Raw genomic sequence first — 18,501 nt, 5'->3', positions numbered from 1 at the left:
ATCAGGGAGCACTGGTATTTCACAAACCATGGTGCAAACAGCTCTTGTGGAGGAAGCCAGAACAGAGATGTCCCTGTTTCCAAAGTAACTAATGAACTTCAAATGGACAAAACAGAGGGAGACTAGAAAACGACAAATGCTTAAGAAAAAAGATGTTTCATTTCTAGAGTTATTTTCATGCAACAATCAAATACACGTTCCAACATACTTGTGAGGCAGGTATAGGTCATGACAGGCACAAAGGGGTTAAATTTCCACTCCTTGGTAATTGTGCCAAACTAGCAGCAATAAAAATCCCAGACCACCTGTCCACAACCTGTTTTTTCTGTATAATCATTCACTCTGGGTAGGGGAGGACATGTTCGGCTTTTTGGCAATTTCCCCCGGATGGGGTTTGACTGCCGAAAAGCCAGACATGTCTGGGAAAAAGAGGACGTATGGTAACCCTACATTTAGGATCAGGTCCAAGGCCATGCCTGCAAGAATTGCTCTCTTTTATTGTTCTGCCTGCATATCTATTACTTATTATTCTGAGGGAATGGGATGTTGCTATCCAATCAATCAACTAATAAATAAACATCTAATTCGTTTAACAGAAGTTACTACTGCTAATGTGGATTATAATATCGACAGGCCTGTCAAAGGGACATAATGAAATGATGGAATTATCACCAATAATTCTACTGGCTTTTGCATCATAATATGGGCAACCTTTTGTTGCTCCATGCTCAGAACATAGTCATCTGCACTAGCGATGGTCAGAGTCAGCACTCCTGGAAAGGAAATCTTCTTGCTCGTCAGAGAATGTGTTAAAAATAAACATGCTTTCTGCATCGCCACATATAACTAAGTCAGTAATGCATTGCAATGGGGGCACCCAGGTCAGGGACATGGGGTAAAATATACCCTTGTGTGGAGGACTGCCTTAAGGCCTAAGCATATTTATCAGATCTTAAGTGGGATTTAGGTGGTGAATAGCCGGTATGACGGTTACAGAGCTAGCTGCACATCTGACTCCTCTCTGCTTTCTCTGGGTGCAACGCCGCAGGCATCGGGCCTCATGCCTTCACCTCTCTCAGGGGAGAAGTCCTTGATTCTTCCACTCTTAGATCCGGCTCTGGGCTATAGCATTCTGTGTATCAACTGTGCTTACTCAACAGGTCCACCTAGGTTCTGCACCTGTGGTTCTTCCCTTAAGGAATGTAGTGGTATACTGAGTGATCAGACAGCCTTCTTAAACCAAAGTATTGTTTAATCTTAACAGTAGGAACAAAGCATAACATAAGAGAAAAGGGTTTTAAGACAACACAAGGGCTACAAACACGTCTATCTTACCTGAGGCCCTAGACAGGCCTATCACATCCCAGATCCCACAGGGTCTATTCTTCCAAACAGTTCCTCAGAAACTCTGGACAGAGACAGTCGTGAACTGTTTCTAGCTCTTTTGATCTGTTGGTTCCCAGCATTAGCCAGACTAGCTGGAGCCCGGAAGGTAAGCTCTTCACAGTGAATAGCTCAGGCATTGTCTCTTAACTGCCCTGAAGTGTTTACTTGGTGGTATCTTACCTCAAGTCTTTATTTCATTTCCTGCTTGTTTTTCTAACAGCCTTATATTAAAGTAAACCAATATAGTCATATGTAAATATCCCAATAACCAGGTCAACATACAGTATTTACAGATTACTGCAGAATGCCCCTCCCTTGTAGTAACTGCAAGTTTCAGACCACGTGACAATTACACAGCAGGTCCAAACATAATTCCAGTTCAAAGGGCAGAAATAACATACTCACAGTACCATGCAGCAACTCTGACATTATAGCGTATCTACACTTCAGATTAATTGTTAGTACTGTAACTCACATGTAAGTATAGGTATTTCTGCCCTGGAATTTAAAAGATCCCTTGTGCAGAGATAATGGTTGAGGATAACTAATACAAGATGACATTATTTTGTGTCATGTCTTTCCTACAAACTGCATCTCAGAATGTTTTGCAAAAATCAAATAAAATTATAAAGTTAAATTAAATTATAAGTAGCACAGGGAGAGAAATATTAAGGTATAGGCAAAGGGTCAAACGGGATCTGAAAATAGATGGAGACAATGATGCGGTGAAATACAGGATGGCTGTTCCAGAGGGCAGGAGCTGCATAGAAAAAAATTCTTGCACCAACAGTGCTAAGAATAAAGGGATAGAGAGAAGGCTGGGGATAGTTTATAAGGCCAGAAGGGACTATTGTGATCATCTAGTCTGACCTCCTGTCCAACACAAGCCATAGAACGTCCCTGAATTAATTCCTGTTTTAACTACTGAATCTGTTTTAGAAAAACATCCAGTCTTGATTTAAAAATTACCAGCGATGGAGAATAGGGTTTCCATATTTCAGCAAGCAAAAAAGAGGACGGGAAGAGCCCCGCCCTAGCCCCACCCCTGCCCCTCCCACTCCCCCCCTCAGAACCCCCAACCCTCCCCCTGCTCCTTGTCCCCTGACTGCCCCCTCCTGGGACCCCTGCCCCTAACTGCCCCCCAGGACTCCACCCCCTACCTAAGCCTCCCTGCCTCTTGTCCCCTGACTGCACCCTCCTGAAACCCTCCCCCCATCCTAACTGGCCCCCTAGGACTCTACCCCCTACCTGTACCCTGACTGCCCCAACCCTTATCTACACCCCCACCCCCAGACAGACCCCGGGACTCCCACGCCCCATCCAACCAATCTCCACCCCCTGACAGCCCCCCCACCCAGAACTCCCGACCCATCTAAACCCCTCTGCTCCCTGTCCCCTGACTGCTCCGATCCCTCTCCCCACCCCTGCCACCCCCCCCCCACTCCTTGTCCCCTGACTGCCCCCCAGGACTCCACCCCCTCCCTAAGNCCCCCTGTTCCTTGTCCCCTAACTGCCCCCCCCTCAGCCCCCCCCCCCCCAATATCCCCCAGGACCCTACCCCCACCTGTACCCTGACTGCCCAAAACCTTATCCACACCCCCACTCCCATAACTCCCCCCCCCGTCTCTTGACTGCCCCCTCCAAAACCTCCCTGCCCCTTCTCCGACCCCCTGGCTCCCTTGTTGTTGGCCTTCGCCTAATGTCTCTGAGCTTGCTCAGGAACGGCCTGAGCCATTGGTCCCGGCACGCTGAGGAGCGGGGGAGGAGCTCCAGACTGCCGGAGGCGATCTGCGAATGCAGGGAGGGAGGGAGTGATCTCTGCTGCAGGGGGGAGGAGAGACTCTCTCTGGCTGTCGGAGCCCCATGCAAGTGGCACCATCCGGCCAGCTGCCCTGTTAGCCGCGTGTGCTCTGCATGGGGGGGAGAGGGGGGGCGGGGGGAAGGTCCAGACCTTTACAATTTCCCCCCGGACACTATTTTTAGCTCAAAAAGCCGGACATGTCCGGGGGAATCCGGACGAATGGTAACCCTATGGAGAATCCACCACAATCCTTGGGAAATGGTTCAGAAATGGTTAATGACCATGACTGTGTGCATGCCGTATTTCTACTCTGAATTTGTCTAGCTTCAACTTCCAGCTCTTGTTACACCTTTGTCTGCTAGACTGAAGAGCCAATTTTTGTTCCCCTGTGGGTTCTTAAAACTGTGATCAAGTCACCCCTCTTGACATTGTTTTTGTCACAGTAAACAGGTTTGGGAAGGGAGCAGTGAGACAACAGTTCTGTGAGGTAGGGTGGACTAAGTCCAAAGAGAGAGTATCAGGTTATAGTCACAACAACCCAGTTGATCTCCTTTTTCAAGGTTCAGGGCAGGATTTTAAAAAACGCTCAGCATTGGCCAAACTGTACCCTCACAGAAGTCAAAGAGAATTTATTTAAAAAATGGGTCAATGGAGCTACATGCCTTAAAGTTAAGCACATGCATATGTGCTTTTGCTGGTGAGGCTTTCAGGTGAGGCTGTCATTCTGCTTATTGGGTTCTGTCTTCCAGTCACTTAGCTAAAGATGTTTACTGTTGGAATATGAAGGGTCAATACAACTTTATCTGAGGCACAGTTAAACTCGGGTTTAGTGCTTACTTGCTTAACTTTGCTATGTTTAACAATGAAGATAAGAGATCAATAATATACTACATTTCAACCATTCTAAACCCATAGCTAGTGTTCTCTGGAGCAATAGAAATGTAACCATTAAAAAAAAATCAGTACATTTAAAAAAAACCCACAAGCCCTCCCCCTCACCCCTGACTTTTAAAGAGGGGCTTTTACACTAGTAAAAATCATCCAGATACTGTTGTGGTAAACTTCATTTCATTTATGGGTTTTTGAATGGTCTCTTCCTTTTTCTTACTACTTTTCTTAATTAACAAAGATATTTGTATTATTAACACAGGCTTCTGCCTTCACATTTTCATCTCCTATGAGATGTTACAGTGATTCTAACTTTACAACTCTGCAGCATTTCCATGGTGAAAGCTGAAAAACCAAATGATTGAGAGTCACTGCACTTATTCAGACGGGGATCTGCAACAGTGGTCTAAAAGAAAGGCCAAGATTTTCTAAAGCAGTTATGGGTGCTTAACTGTATGCATATGAATAGCCCATTGACTTCACTGGGACTACCCACTTATGCAAAGTTAAGGACATACATAAAATGTGGCTGGATTGGAGTTTTATTTGACAGGTTTAAAGGTTTCTAAAAAAAAAAATCTCTGTTTTCCAATTTAATGAGAAAAGAATCACTGATCTGGAAGAAAAAACAAACAGTGATCAGGTATAAAATGAATTAATTCCAGGATGTCTATATCAGCTGCAGGTGCAACGGGGTCTGAACTAACTCCCTCTCTCACACATTCCTGTGCCTCTTTCACTGATATTCCCTTTGAAAAGGTTTGAGTTTAACTATAATGCAGTAGAGGGATGCCTGAACTGACTATGGCCTGTGCTCTGGTAGGGGTTAATGAGAGACAAGTTTTCTGTGTGCACATATTTATTATTGTATTCAATCTTTTAACTAGTGTTTTGAATCTAGCTAACATTCAGAAGCAAAAACTGTAATAGAAAGTCTTAAGGGGGATTCCAGCAAAGGTTACCCAGGAAGCCTTTACAGGTTTCAGTACCTCTTGTCCTTTATATAAGAAGTTTATTTTCATAGCCATCCATGCTTAGATGTTATTGTGATATCAGAGCAGGAGTATAAAACCACCTTAAAAACCCTTCACCAGCAGGAAATGTGATCAGAGAGGAGCAGCTGCTGGTTTCTCCGGTCAGCAAAGGTTGGGTGGGAATGGAATCAAGAACAATAGAACTCTGGGTTCTCTCTGCCATAGGTTCCTTCCACTCTGCCCCCGCTCCCTACTTGTGTGAATAAACCTTAAACTGAGATGTGTAGTATTGCCCAATCAGTGGCACCTACAGATCCCCTGGGGAATAATAAAACAACAAAAAGAGCAAGCACATGACTAAAGGGCAAGTGGGAGGGTGACAAAACCCAATTTATATATTCTAGCATAAAGTAGCCAGAGCGTGGCTGAGAATCTGGGACAGACAGTAAGTGCGGAATCACATGCATTTCTATTTTCCCTTCAGAAAGAACCAATCTCTTCCTAATCTGTACACAGTCATGCCACAGACTGGACCTCCCCACTGTTGAGCGGCTCAGACAGCCAAACTCCACTTCCCTCTTACCAGTGTCACAAGCTTACTCTGCTATGCTCCATATCCTGATTTGTGTCCTCATTGGCTGTGCTGTGCCACAGGTCAGCAGCTCAGATCACCTCCTCCAGGTAATGGTGTCAGATAAAGTGTTAAAAATAAATAATGAAAGGATTCTGTAAAGGAAGCTAACATGGAATGTAAGTTAATTTTTTTATTGGCATTTCTTGCTTGCTTATCAGAATGGTAGCTGGGCAGCTCTGCGATTTAATATTAAGGCTTAGCAAACATGTTACCGAAGCAAGACCGTCCCTCAATCCAGTTGAAGTTTCATGATATTCCCTCCTCTTCCTTCCTCTTCTTTAGAGCACCATTCATTCACTCTTGGCATCCCTTTGCCCCTCTGCTGAACACCTGCTGTCCCTGGTGCCTTATATTTGTGCCCCTGTTGAAACAGGCCCTAGATCTACCATATTAATGTACAGTTGACTAAAATAACACCTGGATCTGTACCAGAGGTGAAAGTAAGCTGGTATGGGCCGGTACGGAGGACCGTTAAGAAAAGGAGACTGGCTGAAGGGGGGAGAAGCCTGCCCCCTGCATAAGAAAGGTTTAAACTCAACTGTTCCATGCGCCCCCGGGGTTAGGAGCCGTTTCTGGCATGCTTGTTAATTTCACTCACATTTGCTGGGGGGGGTGAGAGAGGGGAAGGGGAAGGGAACGGTGTGTGTGACCATGACAGGAGCAGTTTTCTGCCCCCGGGATGGGGGCATCTCTTATACACAAAAATACAATCAAAATCAGGAACCATTACCAAGTTCAAATCTATCCCATTCCCTCTCCAGCAGAGGATCATAGTTGTGATGTCCAAACTGCTTGCAGATCCTCTTTGAAATATTACTGTTTAAATAAAAAAAAATAAAATAAAATAAAATCACAAAAAACATGGAGAACATGGTGGGAAGATGTGTTATGATGATCAGGGTTTATTTTGGGCAAAGCAATTTTGCTAAAGCAACTAAAGATTCACAGGGAAAGCAAATAGCCCCCATAGACAAAACCACAAAGGGAATGGAGGGGAAAACTGGATATTCAGGGAAGTTATTGTGCCTCCTTTGAAAGAAATAGTAGTTTTCATTCCACCTTCTTTATATATTGATCTAAACACCTGAAATGTCCTTAGGACATAGGGCGCAATCTCAGATCTTTTTGTTTTGTCCTGCCTGCACAGTGCAGAGTCTGAAATTGACAAAACTTTCTCTAAATATCTTGTATATTTCATGAAGGCTATTCCAGCTGTCCTTCATTCACCCCTGCCTTCCCCTACTACCAGGGGCCGCTCTAGGCACCAGCAAAGCAAGCATGTGCTTGGGGCAGCCCATTTGCAGGGGCGGCAGGGATCCAGCATGGGAGCTGAGAACCAACAGGGTCCCTGGGAGCTGTAGTTCCTTGGTTAGCTCCCTGCCTATAGAGCCAGCCCTGGAGCAGGGAAAGAATTACATTTCCCAGCATTCCCTTGGCCACTACCAACAGGAAAGAAGGGGAGGGAGTGATGTAGCTGAGACCTTGTGCTGCAGTGAATGGAGAGCTGCACTGTGAGTAGGGATACCATATTTTTAACATTCAAAAAATAGGACACTCCACGGGGAGGGAGGATAGCCCCACCTTGCCCCTATCTACTCCCTCTGACTGCCCCCGACAGAAACCCCAACCCATCCAATCCCTCCTGCTCCCTGATCACCCCCTCCCGGGACCCCTGCCCCTAACTGCCCCCCAGGATCCCACCCCCTATCTAAGCCTCCCTTCTCCTTGTCCCCAACTGCCCCCTCCTGAGACCCCCCCCAACTTCCCCTCAGGACCCCCACCCCCTACCTGTCCCCTGACAAACTCCCGGGACTCCCATGCCTATCCAACCGCTGCCTGTCCCCTGACTGCCCCCTCAAACCCCTGACCCATCTAACCCCCCCCTTCTCCCTGCCCCAGACTGCCCACCCCAAACCTCCGCCCCATCCAACCCCCCCACCCCCTTACCGTGCCACTCAGACCAGTGTGTTTGGCTCCACGCAGCGCCAGACACACTGCTGCATATATGCTGCCGTGCTCCCCCGCAGAGCCACAGCCCGCTCCCCCCCACTCCCCAGCACCTGCCTTCCAGATTTGAACACCTCAAAATTCAGGAGTGCTCAAGCTCAGTTTGGGCAGCTGTTACTTCATTTCCCCCAAATCAAATATACTGATCCACTGTAACTTGCTGTAGAAAATGTAGGATAAAATTGAGCAAGAAATGCTTCCCAGTGGTTATTAGGACTGGAATTGGTATTTGCAACAGCCATTGCCTTTGTTTGTTTGTTTAAAAGGAAGACAGTGATATTGCATTGGCAAATTCCCCATAGAAAGAAAGAGTGGAACAAAAGAATAATAAAAGGCACCTCAACTTTTCTTCATTTATGTAGGACAGTCATAATATGCATCCAGATATCCTCCAGTCACACAAGCTGAAAATTGTTCCACTTTACGGCAGTTCTGTAACCATATGGGAACCAATCCTGTCTGTTTCAGAGTAGCAGCCGTGTTAGTCTGTATCCGCAAAAAGAAGAACAGGAGTACTTGTGGCACCTTAGAGACTAACAAATTTATTAGAGCATAAGCTTTCGTGGACTACAGCCCACTTCTTCGGATGCATATAGAATCCTGTCTGTGTTCTGTGCACATCTAAAATTCCTGCTGAATGACCTGCTGTGGGAGAGAGCTACCAGTGACCCAGAGCTGCAGCGGAAGGAGGGTGCGGGGGGGGGGGAAGAGCCCAGGGCTGGGGCAGCAGGGGGGTCTGGCGAGGACCCCAGGGCTGGGATGGGGGGCAGCCAACATTTTTTTTGCTTGGGGTGGCAAAAAACCTAGAGCCGGCCCTGCCTACTACTAGCCACCCATGGGTGTGTGTCCCCTGCACTCTTATGCCTGGAAGGGAGATTAAAAAATCCTTGATATCTGACTTGCTAGGAAATAGGGAGGATCTAGGGAAAGCAGGGCACTAGTGGACATGGGGCAACGCAGTCCCTTGCCCCCCTGGCTCCCTCCCTGGCTGGCTGGCTATGTTTTTTGCCTTGGTTACTTACTCCTTGGCAGACCCAGCCCAGCGGCATCTGCTGGCTCTCTGCAGGCAGCAGCAGCCCACAGGGGCCGGTTGTTGGGGATCGCTGCGGGTTGGTGGCAGGGTGCAGCTGCATTGTTTGACACATTCATACACATACATATACATACTGTATGTATTACTATCCTGTGAGGAGGGCGCCAGTGCCCTTTTGAGGGGTGCAGGGACAGGGGAGACAGTATTTCTGCTGCTCACACCTCAGGAACTTCTGTAAGAGGCAAGCTCTGGCTGGGTACTGCCAGCACATCTGTGGGCACCCAGCTTTTGGGTTGCTGCTTAATGGTGTCCCCAGGAAAACTTCCAGCCTCAGCAGCTGCTGTTCTCTCTTCCAGGCTGTGGGAGGGAGCTGCCCGGGAGACAGGGGAGGAGACGGAGGTCTGGGGGGCATGCAGCAGCAACAACACAAGCAAAAGGGGGTGGTAGGTGGGGGCTGCAGCTCCAACGGGAACCACTACCCACAGCAAAGCCACCCCATCCCTGGCTCAGTCCTGGCACGTGGAAGGTGTGAGGGGGCCAGCCCAGCGGGGGCAAGAAAGGGGCATCCATGGGAAGGACTGGATGGAGCAAAGCATCCTTATAGCAACTCCCACATTGGGACATATAGCTGCTCTCCCTGTTGTCGTGCCATACCTCGAGATGAATGTGCTGCACGTCGGCCCTTTCCAAGCCACAATTTCACATATGGCATGGGATTCCATTGAGTATAAGGAGGTCCCACACATGAAATGAATAGCAAGTCCACCACATGACAAGTGTTAAGTGCAGTCTGTTTCACTGTTCATGTTCATCGCACTTAATCCCCTTTTGCAGTCAGCATTGCTTGCAGCAAGGGTGTCCACTGCAAGGACAAGTAAGTTTACCAGGAATGTTTTTTCCTCCAAAAGCCTGGAATTCAACAAATCCCTCAGTTGATCAGCCAATGCTCTTATTTCCTTTTCTCCAAAATGGGGATTCTCTGGATTCTCTTGCCATTTTTCGGGATTCAAAACTGACAAATTGTTAATTAAGTTCTTATAATTGGAAGACCTTTCTTCACGTGTGCTTTGATTGGCTTTGTTTGAGGCAGTTGTAAATAGCAAGCCCGCACGATTACCATGTGGGGGTACCGTATGGCACTCAAAAGCTAACTTTGGAACATTCACATGAATGTCTTCCTGGGAAAACAAAATCTTCTTGTCTTGCTTCACAGATCTAAATCTACTCTGATCCAGGTATATTTTAAATGTATATGTACAGTATGGATGGATCTCTCAAAAAAGATAGCTCTTTAGTGTAGGAGTTGGACCAACAAACAGCCCCCTGGGGAAGGACGGACTCCATTAAGCAGCACACATTAAGCAGAAGTTCCTGAGGTGTGTTAGCCCATAAATACTTGTCTCCCTTCCCCCTCCACCCCTTAAAAGGGCACTGGCACCTTCCCCACAGGGAATGTATGTGTATGTCACAAACAATGCAGCTGCAGCCTGCCGCCGACTGCCCTGACCCCAGCAACCGGCCCCTACTATTGTATTATAGTAGTATTGGAGATCCCCTCATCCAGGGGGCAGAAAAGAACTGCCCCTGCCATGGTCACACACACACCTTCCCCCCATTTCCCCCCCCCCCCCCCAATGACTGGGAGTGAAATTAACAAGGATGCCAGAAACGGCTCCTAACCCCGGGGGCTGAACCACTCAGGGAACAGCTGAGTTTAAACAGTTCTTATGCAGGAGGCAGGCTTCTCCCTCCCTCAGCCAGTATCCCTGCTCCCTACTGCAAGCTAGAGGGGAGTCCCTGAAGCCGCTGCTGAGTGCCAGGCAGGGGGAAAGCACGGCCTAGCATCGGCAGCCTGGCTGGAGGAGGAGGGAAGACATGGAGAAAAATGTGACAGTGAGTTTTCACTTTTTCAGGTTTATTCCAATATTAAAGTTTTATTACAAACAGTATTTTTAGTAGTAGTAGCAGCTTTATTTTCTATATCTATGTCATGCAATGGGAGGGATCCATGAAGTACATAGGAGAGGTGGGTTGCTTGCTTGCGATTGGGCCATATGGGTAAGAAATGTAAGTTACTTTCACCCCTGCCCAAACCCCAGGGCTCCCAGCTGCCTCTGCAACTGGTAGCTCCAGGGGTGATTTAAAGGGCCCGGGGCTCCTAGCTTCAGCCGGATCCCCGAGCCCTTTAAATCCCGATTTAAAAGCCGTGGGATTTAAAGGCCCACCTCTTCCAGTAGCGGCCACGCCCCTTCCAGTTGAGCCCCCCACCCCCCACAGGACTCTGGAGTGCCGGTAAGTCCTTTAAGTTACTTTCACCCCTGGTCTGTACCCCTGAAGCTATAAAAAACTCAGATAACCCAAGCCACACCCTTGTTAGGCACATTAAGCAATAAAGGCCAGACCATAAAGTATCAGGAAGTGAAAGCATATAGTTGCTCTGTGCTAGTATATCCCAACTTTCTCTTAGGGCATATTTTCCTTTGGGGTTTTGTTGAGTCTAACTGGTTCATCTGAGACATGGAGATGGTTAAATGGCCAGCACTTACCTGACCTAATGCTTTATTATGAAAATAGCTACATTCTACATATGAAAAGCCAAAGCTCTTAAATCTGACCTTCACATTTACACAGCATACATGATTTCTGACTGGAACTTAGAGAAATGACTCTCTTTCAATAAAAACTTACCAGAAATCAGCAACATTCCTTTCCAGCTCCTTAACGGCATTTCTTCCTTATTAAGATGAAAGGAACCCTCCTCTTCCTGCTGCTACACAGGCAGGTTTGCATGAGCCAGGTGTCCAAGGAAAGACAAACAAACCAAACAACCACCACTACTGCTGGAACTTTCCAGTAGGCTCATCAAAGAGGCATAGTTACCTATTCAGCTGCTGTAATAAATCTACTAAGAAACATGTGAACACAGTATACAATGAAATTGGGGGGGAAATGTCAAGGTTATACTTGTCAATTATTGATGAGAAGCATGTGGTGGGGGAAATGGAAGATAATTATGGGGGAGATCTTAACTTTACAGATTAGGCCTTATGCAAATATCACCCAGGAAGTCAGCTTAATACCTTAGGCATGGAGGTGTAGGCTGGAAAGATAGTCAGTTAACAATCTCTTTGGGGGCTGGTAGTGTGGTGGGCTCTGAGCTGTCTTGGGAGGTGAATACACTACAAGAGGAACATCTCATTCAAGGTAGCCCTTTGCCCAAGAACAGCTTTGATCCTGGAGGGATTTGTGTTTAATCCTTGGCTGGGTCAGTACAATAAAGAGCCTTTGGAGGAGGAACAAAAAGAAAAAGTGAGGAGAACCTCCTGCCCACCTAATTCAGAAAAGTACAATCCAAAATAAGTTCTGCTAGATTTTAATTGGGGGCCTTGGTTCCTAATGACCTTTAGATAGTCCCCCTTTCAAAAGTGTTAGGGTAGCAAAATTTGCTGGATTGACATTGCTGAATACTGAAGCCCCTTTACTCATAGCAGACAGCCACCTTATAAGTAGGGAGGGGGAAGATGGTTAGTATTTAGATAAAGTTAACATTTGTATTCAGGGAGCCTAGGACTCAGGAAATATTTGTTCCCTTCAGCGTACTCAAATACTACATTTACCACAGTTGCACATGCAAATGGATAGTTTAGCAGGCTATAATTGTCTATTTCCATTCACAACAGCCCATTTTGCACTTGTAATTATGGATACATGTTGTGCATCTATTTTTTGCATACAAACTAATTCATCCTTCCTTTTCTGAAAGTTTGGTCTTGAATGTCTCTCCTCCAACATGAGTAGCTTTAACTCCCTCATGGACATCTGCTTTGTATTTCTATAACAAGTGCTAACCAGCTCTCAGGAACATGACTAGCAGGTGGTTTGACTCAGCTTCAGAAATTGGAACCAGTATGTTGCAATTCCAGAATTTTTGTGTGTGTGTCATGATGGGAAAGCTGGTCTCTCTCACCAAAAGAAATTGGTCCAATAAAAGATATTACCTCACCCACATTGTTTCTGTAATATCCTGGGACCAACACAGCTACAAGAACACTTCATACAGCAAGATGAGTATGTTCTCAGTTTGGCTGCTCTCAATGACACTCAGTGACCCAATTTCTTGGTTTACACTTTTGTAGGCTGGACAGATGGTGTTATGACTATAAGATGATTATCCCACAGCAAATCCCTGTCCTTAGCCATTCCTGCACAGAAGGTGAGTCAAGTAGAAAATGGGACATTAATCTTCCTTCACCTGAAGGAGTTTATAAGGAAATACAGATGAGACAAAAATAAATATTGAGGGTTGGTCTATGACTCAGGAGCTCAAACGTCAACCCTATTCCCAAACCCATCTTTCTGCTTTTCCAGGAAAGAGAGAATGCTTTCACTCCTGCATTTACATGCTTGAGAGGAAAGAACTCATACTTAGGGAATTTCTTCAGTGCCAATAGCTGCCAGATCAGAACCTTCAGCACCTGGAAGGGCAAGACCCCTTAGTGGTGTTTACGCAGTACTGTGTAGATCAGCTGCCAGGCAGGACACAATCAATAAAATTGATAGTTCAGTACTAAATCTTACAGTATTAGTTACAGGCTCTGAATCGGGGCACAAGTGACTTTGGGATGAAAAAGAAAACATACCATAGGAGAGCAGTGAGAAGAAGTTATAGCATGGTGGGTGAGTTGTATGGGGAATGCTCGCTTTCCCCCACAGGCACTGGAAAGAGAGGAACTAATATTTGAGAGAGTTCTACAAATGAAGTAGCAGTGACTCAGCCAACTGTGCGTTTCTGGTGGGCCCAGCTGTCTGATTTGGGGCATAAGAGCTTATCAGTTAAGGTTTTTTCCATGGAATGAGAAAAAACATCCCTGCCTGTTGAGTAAACTTCCCAGATGTTTGTTTCTCAGGAAATAAAGGACAACCCAGGGAATTACAGACCAGTCAGCTTAATTTCAGCACCCACAAAGATAATGAAGCAAATAATTAAGCAATCAATTTGCAAACATCTAGAAGATCATAAGGTGATAAGTAACAATCAGCATGGATTTGTCAAGAACAAATTGTGTTAAGCCAAGCTTTTTTTGACAGAGTAACAAGCCTTGTGGATGAGGGGAAGCGGTAGACATGGTATATCTTGACTTTAGTAAGGTTTTGGTTCTGTCTCACATGATCTTCTCATAAACAAACTAGTAAAATACAACTTAGATGGAGCTACTATAAAGTGGGTGCATAACTGGTTGGAAAACCATTCTCAGAGAGTAGTTATCAGTGGCTCACAATCAAGCTAAAAGGGCAAATTGACTGGATTCCCAGTTCTGTTCAATATCTTTGTCAATAATTTAGATAATGGCATAGAGTGTACACTTATCAAGTTTGCAGATGATACCTAGCTGCAAGGGATTGCAAGTGCTTTGGAGGATAGGATTAAAATTCAAAATGTCCTGGACAAACTGGAGAAATGGTCTGAAATAGATAGCATGAAATTAAATAAAGGACAAATGCAAAGTACTCCACTTTGGAAGGAACAGGCAGTTGCACACATACAAACTGGGAGCTGACTGCCTAGGAAGGAGTACTGCAGAAAGGGATCTGGGGGTCATAGTGGGTCACAAGCTAAATATGAGTCAACAGTGTAACATTGTTGCAAAAAAGCAAACATAATTCTGGGATGTATTAGCCATAGTTTATAAGCAAGACACAAGAAGTAATTCTTCCTCTCTATCCCATGCTGATTAGACCTCAACTGGAATATAGTGTCCAGTTTGGGGCACCAAATTTCAGGAAAGATGTGGACAAATTGGAGACAGTCCAGAGAAGAGCAACAAAAATGATTAAAGGTCTAGAAAACATGACCTATGAGGGAAGATTGAAAAAACAGGGTTTGTTTAGTCTGGAGAAGAGAAGACTGAGGGGGGAACGTGATAACAGTTTTCAAGTACATAAAAGTTTGTTAGAAGGAGGAGGTAGAAAAAATGTTCTCCTTAACCTCCGAGAATAGGACAAGGAACAATGGGTTTAAATTGCAGCAAGGGAGGTTTAGGCTGGACATTAGGAAAAACTTCCTGTCATGGTGGTTAAGCACTGGAATAAATTGCCTAGGGAGGTTGTGGAATCTCCATCATTGGAGATTTTTAAGAGCAGGTTAGCTAAACACCTGTCAGAGATGGTCTAGATAATACTTAGTCCTGCCATGAGTGCAGGGGAACTAGACTAGAAGACCTCTAGAGGTCCCTACCAGTCTTATGATTCTATGAGTTTTCTTAATAGTGCACCCTTTAAAAATTCCAGACTTCTGTGCTCAGCTGGTGTTGGACTGTGAAATGACTAATATGATGTGTGCCATAGCAATGATGCATGAAGTGGAATCATAAGGTGAGCACTTAGGGTTGGATCCAATATCCATTGAAATCAGTGGGAGTCTCTCTATTGATTTCACTGGGCTCCGGGTCAGGTTCTGAGTGAGAAGTAAGATGGCAACGCTCTTGTTCTGTATCTGTACATTGGTGAACTCGATCAAGACTGTAGTGGGCTGACTGCCTGGAGCCTGTCTTTCTGGGTGGGCTCTTTACATTTCCTGGCACCAGCCCCATGTGGCCTGGCTGACAACGTCTTTTAAAATCAAAATTATTTTAAACTCAAACCTTGAAAGCAGCCAGTGTGTATTCTGGGTGGAGTAGTTTCTCATTGTTCTCCCACAGCCTGGCATGAAGACTTCCAGGGGGGTTGCTAGTTCACCAGCAGAGCAGTGTCTCACTCCAGGAGTCCTCCCTCACTGAGAGCAGAGAGTCTTAGGCCTGGTCTACACTACGGGTTTAGGTCGACTTTAGCAGCGTTAAACCGAATTAAGCCTGGACACGTCCACACAACGAGGCCCTTTCTTTCGACTTAAAGGGCCCTTTAAACCGGTTTCTTTACACCACCTCCGACGAGGGGATTAGCGATAAAACCGGCCTTTGCGGGTCGGAATTGGGGTAGTGTGGACGGAATTCGATGTTATTGGCCTCCGGGAGCTATCCCACAGTGCTTCATTGTGACCGCTCTGGACAGCGCTCTCAACTCAGATGCACTGACCAGGTAGACAGGAAAAGACCCGCGAAGGTTTGAATTTCATTTCCTGTTTGCCCAGCGTGGAGAGCACAGGTAACCGTCATGGAGTCCTCCCAGGATCGCAAAAGAGCTCCAGCATGGACCGAACGGGAGGTACGAGATCTGCTCGCCATATGGGGAGATGAAGCAGTGATAGCTGAACTCCGTAGCAGTAAAAGAAATGGAAAAGTATTAGAAAAGATCTCCAAGGCCATGAAGGACCGAGGCCATAACAGGGACACACAGCAGTGCCGCGTGAAAATTAAGGAGCTAAGGCAAGCCTACCACAAAGCCAGAGAAGCAAACGGAAGGTCCGGGGCAGAGCCGCAAACTTGCCGCTACTACGCGGAGCTGCATGCGATCCTAGGGGGTGCAGCCACCACTACCCCAACCGTGTGCTATGACTCTCTCACTGGAGAAACACACAGGGAAGACGGTTCGGGGAACGAGGAAGATGACGATGGAGGTACTGTAGGTAGCTCACAGCAGCAAGGAAGCGGAGAAACCGGTTTCCCCAACAGCCAGGATATGTTTGTGACACTGGACCTGGAACCAGTAACCCCCGAACTCACCCAAGACCCTCAGGGCACACAGGAGACCTCTGGTGAGTGTAACTTTGTAAATATTTGTAAACATTACAAAAAAAAGCAAGCAAGTCTGTTAACGTGTATGGGGATGGAGCGGAAATCCTCCAGGGACATCTCCAGAAAGCTCTCCTGGTTGAAATGGGGTGATTTTATTAAGGGGGACATTCAGAGGCGCCCGTTCCTGCTATTCGGACCAGAAATGTTCCCCGCTGTTAACCACGCGGTGGGGGGGAGGGGTGAAGTGATCATCCCAGAGAATCGTGTGTGTGTGTGGGGGGGGGGGGGGTGGTTTACTTGTGTTTGTGCCGCATGTTAACCGGGAAACCGCAGCCCCCTCCTTTTACATTGAAACCCCATTTTAAATGGACAACCCAATTCATCCTTGAGATGGGAAATGCGCTGCTGTTTGCAACCTTTCCCGCATGTTAAGAAGGTTAAATAAGCCAAAACACTGTGGCCTACGATGGCTGCCTGCAAGCCGAAATATGCGACCTTGTAATGAAAGAGTGTACCCATTGTTCCCTAAAATGTGTCTTTTTTAACCACCTCTCCCTTCTCCTCCACCAGCTGCAAATGTTTCTCCTTCGCAGAGGCTCGTGAACATTAGAAAGAGAAAACGTAAGACGAGGGACGAGATGTTCACGGAGCTGCAGATGTCCTCCCACGCTGATAGAGCACAGCAGAATGCGTGGAGGCAGTCAATGTCGGAGATGAGAAAAGTCCAACATGAACGAGAGGAGAGGTGGCGGGCTGAAGACGATAGGTGGCGTCAGCTTGCAGACAGACGGCAAGAGGCAATGCTCCATCTGCTGGAGCATCAAAGTGATATGCTCGAGCGTATGGTTGAGTTGCAGGAAAGGCAGCAGGAGCAGAGACCGCCGCTACAGCCCCTGTGTAACCAACAGCCCTCCTCCCCAAGTTCCATAGCCTCGTCACCCAGACGCCCAAGAACACGGTGGGGGGGCCTCCGTCCACCCAGTCACTCCACCCCAGATGATCGCCCAAGCATCAGAAGGCTGGGCTTCAATAAGAGTTAAAGTTTTAAAATGCAGTGTGTCCTTTTCCATCCCTCCTCCCCCACCCATCCCTGCTACCTTGGCAATTATCCCCCTACCTCTGTAAGGAACTAATAAAGAATGCATGAATGTGAAAAAACAATGACTTTATTGCCTCTGCAAGCGGGAGGGGAGGGGAGGGTGGGGTGGGGTGGTTGGTTTACAGGGAAGTAGAGTGAACCGGGTCGGGGGGGGGGTTGGAGGGTTCATCAAGGAGAAACAAACAGAAGTTTCACACAGTAGCCTGGCCAGTCACAAAACTCGTTTTCAAAGCTTCTCTGATGCGCACCGCGCCCTGCTGTGCTCCTCTAACCGCCCTGGTGTCTGGCTGCGCGTAATCAGCGGCCAGGCGAGTTGCCTCAACCTCCCACCCCGCCATAAATGTCTCCCCCTTACTCTCACAGATATTGTGGAGCGCACAGCAAGCAGCAATAACAATGGGGATATTCTTTTCGCTGAGGTCTGAGCGAGTCAGTAAGCTGCGCCAGCGCGCTTTTAAACGTCCAAATGCACATTCCACCACCATTCGGCACTTGCTCAGCCTGTAGTTGAACAGGTCCTGACTCCTGTCCAGGCTGCCTGTGTATGGCTTCATGAGCCATGGCATTAAGGGGTAGGCTGGGTCCCCAAGGATCACGATAGGCATTTCAACATCCCCAATGGTCACTTTCTGGTCCGGGAAGAAAGTCCCTTCCTCCAGCTTTCGAAACAGAGCAGAGTTCCTGAAGACGCGAGCATCATGTACCTTTCCCGGCCATCCCACGTTGATGTTGGTGAAACGTCCCTTGTGATCCACCAGGGCTTGCAGCAGCATTGAAAAGTACCCCTTGCGGTTTATGTAGTCGGTGGCTTGGTGCTCCGGTGACAAGATAGGGATATGGGTTCCGTCTATGGCCCCGCCACAGTTTGGGAATCCCATTTCAGCAAAACCATCCACTATTGACTGCACGTTGCCCAGAGTCACTACCCTTGCTATCACCAGGTCTTTCATTGCCCTGGCAAATTGGATCACAGCAGCCCCCACAGTAGATTTGCCCACTCCAAATTGAT

The sequence above is a fragment of the Trachemys scripta genome, chromosome 7 (assembly GCF_013100865.1).
Source record: "Trachemys scripta elegans isolate TJP31775 chromosome 7, CAS_Tse_1.0, whole genome shotgun sequence".
Classification (NCBI taxonomy): Eukaryota; Metazoa; Chordata; order Testudines; family Emydidae; genus Trachemys; species Trachemys scripta.
This window is presented reverse-complemented; position numbering follows the sequence as displayed.